The 7,500-nt window shown below is 28.9% G+C and overlaps 3 non-coding genes across 3 annotated transcripts in view; all 3 read left to right on the top strand.

Moving 5' to 3' along the window:
• Positions 1-3,787: 3,787 nt before the first annotated feature.
• Positions 3,788-5,767, top strand: LOC128923961 (small subunit ribosomal RNA). The gene has a single exon (XR_008472674.1). It is a non-coding gene; the product is annotated as a small subunit ribosomal RNA (ribosomal RNA).
• A 505-nt stretch (positions 5,768-6,272) lies between these two features.
• LOC128923965 (5.8S ribosomal RNA) lies at positions 6,273-6,451 on the top strand. Its single transcript, XR_008472678.1, has one exon. It is a non-coding gene; the product is annotated as a 5.8S ribosomal RNA (ribosomal RNA).
• A 450-nt stretch (positions 6,452-6,901) lies between these two features.
• Positions 6,902-7,500, top strand: part of LOC128923964 (large subunit ribosomal RNA) — a 3,973-nt gene continuing 3,374 nt past the window's right edge. Inside the window, exon 1 of the ribosomal RNA XR_008472677.1 lies at positions 6,902-7,500. This exon is cut by the window's right edge and continues 3,374 nt beyond it. This is a non-coding gene — a ribosomal RNA (large subunit ribosomal RNA).

Genomic DNA, 7,500 nt, shown 5'->3' on the forward strand with positions numbered 1-7,500 from the left:
TTATAACATAAAGATACAGATTTTTGAACGCAAAGTACTTTATTTCTCAATATTCATTGAGAACATAAGGTAGTGTTATATAGATTGTTATCAAACGACTATTACAATATACTGAAAAACAATTGAAATATACAAAAATGAATATATAATGGTATATTGAATAGTTGTTAGAGAGAACCTTAACATAAAGATACAGCTTTGAACGCAAAGTTATCAAACGACTTTTACAATATACTGAAAAGCAATTGAAATATACAAAAATTAATATAATGGTATATTGTATAATATAAAAACTAAGTTTGGTTAAACGGCGGGCATAAAAATGATTTTATTTACGTAGCAAATGCATCGTCATCTTATTAGTGACGCGCAAAAAGGAATTCAGGAGATCCTACTGTCCCTATTTGCGAAGAGCCGAAACCACATATAAAGAGCCAAAAGCCGAAAAAACGTATATTTGCATATAAAAAAACTAAATTTGGTTAAACGGCGGCATAAAAATGATTTTATTTACGTAGCCAAATGCATCGTCATCTTATTAGTGACGCGCAAAAAGGAATTCAGGAGATTCCTACTGTCCCTATTTGCGAAGAGCCGAAACCACATATAAAGAGCCAAAACGCCGAAAAACGTATATTTGCATATAAAAAAACTAAATTTGGTTAAACGGCGGGCATAAAAATGATTTTATTTACGTAGCCAAATGCATCGTCATCTTATTAGTGACGCGCAAAAAGGAATTCAGGAGATTCCTACTGTCCCTATTTGCGAAGAGCCGAAACCACATATAAAGAGCCAAAAGGCCGAAAAAACGTATATTTGCATATAAAAAAAACTAAATTTGGTTAAACGGCGGCATAAAAATGATTTTATTTACGTAGCCAAATGCATCGTCATCTTATTAGTGACGCGCAAAAAGGAATTCAGGAGATTCCTACTGTCCCTATTTGCGAAGAGCCGAAACCACATATAAAGAGCCAAAACGCCGAAACCACGTATATTTGCATATAAAAAAAACTAAGTTTGGTTAAACGGCGGGCATAAAAATGATTTTATTTACGTAGCCAAATGCATCGTCATCTTATTAGTGACGCGCAAAAGGAATTCAGGAGATTCCTACTGTCCCTATTTGCGAAGAGCCGAAACCCATATAAAGAGCCAAAACGCCGAAACCACGTTCATACAAGTAAAAAAATTTCATATAAATACTAAATAATTTTCATATAGATACTAAGTTTATGAATTCATACAAGTAAATAATTTTCATATAAATACTAAATAATTTTCATATAGATACTAAGTTAATGAATTCATACAAGTTAAAAATTTTCATATAAATACTAAATAATTTTCATATAGATACTAAGTTAATGAATTCATACAAGTTAAAAATTTTCATATAAATACTAAATAATTTTCATATAGATACTAAGTTTATGAATTCATACAAGTAAAAATTTTTCATATAAATACTAAATAATTTTCATATAGATACTAAGTTTATGAATTCATACAAGTAAATAATTTTCATATAAATACTAAATAATTTTCATATAGATACTTAATAAATTTCATATAAATACTAATTAATTTTCATATAGATACTAAGTTAATGAATTCATACAAGTTAAAAATTTTCATATAAATACTAAATAATTTTCATATAGATACTAAGTTTATGAATTCATACAAGTAAAAAATTTTCATATAAATACTAAATAATTTTCATATAGATACTAAGTTAATGAATTCATACAAGTTAAAAATTTTCATATAAATACTAAATAATTTTCATATAGTACTAAGTTTATGAATTCATACAAGTAAAAAATGTTCATATAAATACTAAATAATTTTCATATAGATACTAAGTTTATGAATTCATACAAGTAAAAATTTTCATATAAATACTAAATAATTTTCATATAGATACTAAGTTTATGAATTCATACAAGTTAAAAATTTTCATATAAATACTAAATAATTTTCATATAGATACTAAGTTTATGAATTCATACAAGTAAAAAATTTTCATATAAATACTAATAATTTTCATATAGATACTAAGTTTATGAATTCATACAAGTAAATAATTTTCATATAAATACTAAATAATTTTCATATAGATACTAAGTTAATGAATTCATACAAGTTAAAAATTTTCATATAAATACTAAATAATTTTCATATAGATACTAAGTTAATGAATTCATACAAGTTAAAAATTTTCATATAAATACTAAATAATTTTCATATAGATACTAAGTTAATGAATTCATACAAGTTAAAAATTTTCATATAAATACTAAATAATTTTCATATAGATACTAAGTTTATGAATTCATACAAGTAAATAATTTTCATATAAATACTAAATAATTTTCATATAGATACTAAGTTAATGAATTCATACAAGTTAAAAATTTTCATATAAATACTAAATAATTTTCATATAGATACTAAGTTAATGAATTCATACAAGTTAAAAATTTTCATATAAATACTAAATAATTTTCATATAGATACTAAGTTTATGAATTCATACAAGTAAAAAATTTTCATATAAATACTAAATAATTTTCATATAGATACTAAGTTTATGAATTCATACAAGTAAATAATTTTCATATAAATACTAAATAATTTTCATATAGATACTTAATAAATTTCATATAAATACTAATTAATTTTCATATAGATACTAATTTTCATATAAGTACTAAGTGTATGAATTCATACAACTAAATAATTTTCATATAAGTACAAAAAATTTAAAAAAAAAATAAATGTTAAGCTATTTTTGATGTTGTAATATTTCTTATAAGCATAATGCTCATAGAAAATGATATAAATTACTTGTATATATATGAATTTAAAACTTTTATATGGTTAAAAGATTTTCTCCATACGATTTCCGGTTGGTGAGGTGTACGTGGCAGAAAACATATATGTTGTATGAAACTTCAACATTAGTACTTGTATGAAAATTTTAATACTTGTATGAAATTGCATACTTAGTACTTATATGAAAATTATTTTCATATATTATAAAAGTATTTAAGTGTAATATATAAATGAGAGCAAAAAAATTTATTCCTGGTTTGCTACAGTTGGTTAAATAGAAATAATTTTGTTAATAATGAAATGTTATTAATTGAGATTATTCTTCTATACCTAACATAATGTAGTCGTTTTTTTTTTAATTTAACTTTTTTTGGGGTTTGTTCTTCTATTCACATAAAATATATGTGGGTAAAGAATAAAATTCAATAAAGTTAAATATTTATATTATTACGCTCGAATACTTTCATATCATATATGAAATAAAATGAAAAATAATTGAATTGAAATTATTAATTTCAAATCAAAAGAAAAACGTATATACTCTTAAAAAAAGATATATACACTATATGCATTGAAATAAAGTAAAATGTATAAAAAATGATATTATTTGAAAGTTTAACAAATACAAGAAGAAACATCGTCCTTACATTAATAATTATATTATATATGTATAGAGAACGAAAATTCTTTCTCACGATAAGATACACAGTCTCAAAGTCCGAATAAGACCGCAATAAATAATACAATAATATGAAATTTAAATGACATGAAGTAAATTATTTAATCCGACCATAGTAGAAGAAATTTCATAATTATTTATTGTCGCGATTTCGTTCTCCTTTGCATTGTGTATATGTCGTGTACTTAATTTTCAAATATTGAAAATATCATTATAAAAATTTATATAGTATAAAAAATATTATATAAATGAATAAAAAATATTATTCTGGTTGATCCTGCCAGTAGTTATATGCTTGTCTCAAAGATTAAGCCATGCATGTCTAAGTACAAACAAATTAAAAGTGAACCGCAAAAGGCTCATTATATCAGTTATGGTTCCATAGATCGTTAACAGTTACTTGGATAACTGTGTAATTCTAGAGCTAATACATGCAAAATAAACACGGACCTTTTGGAACGTGTGCTTTTATTAGGCTAAAACCAAGCGATCGTAAGATCGTTATATTGGTTGAACTCTAGATAACTTGCAGATCGTATGGTCTCGTACCGACGACAGATCTTTCAAATGTCTGCCCTATCAACTTTTGATGGTAGTATCTAGGACTACCATGGTTGCAACGGGTAACGGGGAATCAGGGTTCGATTCCGGAGAGGGAGCCTGAGAAACGGCTACCACATCTAAGGAAGGCAGCAGGCGCGTAAATTACCCACTCCCAGTTCGGGGAGGTAGTGACGAAAAATAACATACAGGACTCATATCCGAGCCTGTAATTGGAATGAGTACACTTTAAATCCTTTAACAAGACCTATTGGAGGGCAAGTCTGGTGCAGCAGCCGCGGTAATTCCAGCTCCAATAGCGTATATTAAAGTTGTTGCGGTTAAAACGTTCGTAGTTGAATTTGTGCTTCATACGGGTAGTACAGCTATAATTGTGGTATGTACATTACCTTATGTATGCAAGCGTATTACCGGTGGAGTTCTTATATGTAATTAATACAATGTATTTTTTATATATTCCTCCTATTTAAACCTGCTTCAGTGCTCTTCATCGAGTGTTGTTGTGGGCCGGTACAATTACTTTGAACAAATTAGAGTGCTTAAAGCAGGCTCCAAATGCCTGAATATTTTGTGCATGGAATAATGAAATAAGACCTCTGTTCTACTTTCATTGGTTTTTAGATCAAGAGGTAATGATTAATAGAAGCAGTTTGGGGGCATTAGTATTACGACGCGAGAGGTGAAATTCTTGGACCGTCGTAAGACTAACTTAAGCGAAAGCATTTGCCAAAGATGTTTTCATTAATCAAGAACGAAAGTTAGAGGTTCGAAGGCGATCAGATACCGCCCTAGTTCTAACCATAAACGATGCCAGCTAGCAATTGGGTGTAGCTACTACTATGGCTCTCTCAGTCGCTTCCCGGGAAACCAAAGCTTTGGGCTCCGGGGGAAGTATGGTTGCAAAGCTGAACTTAAAGGAATTGACGGAAGGGCACCACCAGGAGTGGAGCCTGCGGCTTAATTTGACTCAACACGGGAAAACTTACCAGGTCCGAACATAAGCGTGTAAGACAGATTGATAGCTCTTTCTCGAATCTATGGGTGGTGGTGCATGGCCGTTCTTAGTTCGTGGAGTGATTTGTCTGGTTAATTCCGATAACGAACGAGACTCAAATATATTAAATAGATGCTTTCAGGATTATGGTGTTGAAGCTTATATAGCCTTCATTCATGAGTTCATCTTGAATGTGCAAGTGTTTGAATGTGTTTATATAAGTGGAGCCGTACCTGTTGGTTTGTCCCATTATAAGGACACTAGCTTCTTAAATGGACAAATTGCGTCTAGCAGTAACGAGATTGAGCAATAACAGGTCTGTGATGCCCTTAGATGTCCTGGGCTGCACGCGCGCTACAATGAAAGTATCAACGTGTATTTCCTAGACCGAGAGGTCCGGGTAAACCGCTGAACCACTTTCATGCTTGGGATTGTGAACTGAAACTGTTCACATGAACTTGGAATTCCAGTAAGTGTGAGTCATTAACTCGCATTGATTACGTCCCTGCCCTTTGTACACACCGCCCGTCGCTACTACCGATTGAATTATTTAGTGAGGTCTCCGGACGTGATCACTGTGACGCCTTGTGTTTCACGGTTGTTTCGCAAAAGTTGACCGAACTTGATTATTTAGAGGAAGTAAAAGTCGTAACAAGGTTTCCGTAGGTGAACCTGCGGAAGGATCATTATTGTGTTCCTATCCGTAAATATTATAAAAAAACAAACAAACAAACAAACAAACAAACAAACAAAAAAAGAATAAAAAAGAAAAATTATTTTCTTTTTTTTCTTTTCATTCATTTATTTGAATGTTTTTCTTTTTTTTCTTTTTTTTTTTACTCCTTGTATTGTAGTATAATGAAAATTATATCGCATACATTGTATTTGAACGCAACAAACCTTTAAACATATATAGTTGTACTTATTATTTATAAAATAATATAAATGATAAGTTAATTTGTTCTCATTACGTGTAATTCCTTAAAAATATATAGAAATTAAATAAAATGTAATAAAAAAGGAATTACTGTTTTTGTTGACTAAGACATGCGCAACCTTGTAAATGTTTGGGTTGAAAATTACAATTTATTGAAAGATGTTTTAAATAATTTATATATTATATACGAAACGAAATGTTATTCTTTCAATAAATTAAAAACTCTTGACGTTAAATTAAAATAAACAAAAAATTATCACTCTAAGCGGTGGATCACTCGGCTCATGGGTCGATGAAGAACGCAGCTAACTGTGCGTCATCGTGTGAACTGCAGGACACATGAACATCGACATTTTGAACGCATATTGCAGTCCATGCTGTTATGTACTTTAATTAATTTTAAAGTGCTGCTTGGACTACATATGGTTGAGGGTTGTAAGACTATGCTAAATTAGTTGCTTATTCTTTTAGTCAATTAAAAGAATTTAAGCACATGGTATATTACTGGATTGTATTTTTCAATCCATAATATTAATAGCATAAAAAGAAATATAGAAAATATATTCTTGAACACCTCATATTTGAACGAAATTTTATAATAAATAAGAATCTTAGTATCCAAAAACAATAAAATTTCAATATTATTATTTCAAATAATATATACATTTAGAGGAACGTCTAGCATAAAATATTATTTTATTCTAGGATTGCCTTAAATGTAAAAACCAAGAAAATAATATTGTTGTTATAATGAAGTAAGTAGTACGGGATGAAAAGATTGAATATTTATTATTAAGAAAATTATATTGGTGTTAAGAAATAATTATGTATGTTTCTTTAAAATAGCAAAAAGCTAAAATATAAAATAAATATAAATATTTTTATACAACCTCAACTCATATGGGACTACCCCCTGAATTTAAGCATATTAATGAGGGGAGGAAAAGAAACTAACAAGGATTTTCTTAGTAGCGGCGAGCGAAAAGAAAATAGTTCAGCACTAAGTCACTTTGTCTATATGGCAAATGTGAGATGCAGTGTATGGAATATCTTAATATCTAGTATGAGAAATTAACGATTTAAGTCCTTCTTAAATGAGGCCATTTACCCATAGAGGGTGCCAGGCCCGTATAACGTTAATGATTACTAGAAAGATATTTCCAAAGAGTCGTGTTGCTTGATAGTGCAGCACTAAGTGGGTGGTAAACTCCATCTAAAACTAAATATAACCATGAGACCGATAGTAAACAAGTACCGTGAGGGAAAGTTGAAAAGAACTCTGAATAGAGAGTTAAATAGTACGTGAAACTGCTTAGAGGTTAAGCCCGATGAACCTGAATATCCATTATGAAAAATTCATCATTATAACTGTGATATTTATAATATTATAGTAATAGTGTGCATTTTTTTCATATAAGGACATTGTAATCTATTAACATAATAAAATATTTATCAAAAGATCATTGGTGTTAAGTTTATTCAAAT

Source organism: Zeugodacus cucurbitae, unplaced genomic scaffold (assembly GCF_028554725.1).
Source record: "Zeugodacus cucurbitae isolate PBARC_wt_2022May unplaced genomic scaffold, idZeuCucr1.2 ctg00000140.1, whole genome shotgun sequence".
NCBI lineage: Eukaryota > Metazoa > Arthropoda > Insecta > Diptera > Tephritidae > Zeugodacus > Zeugodacus cucurbitae.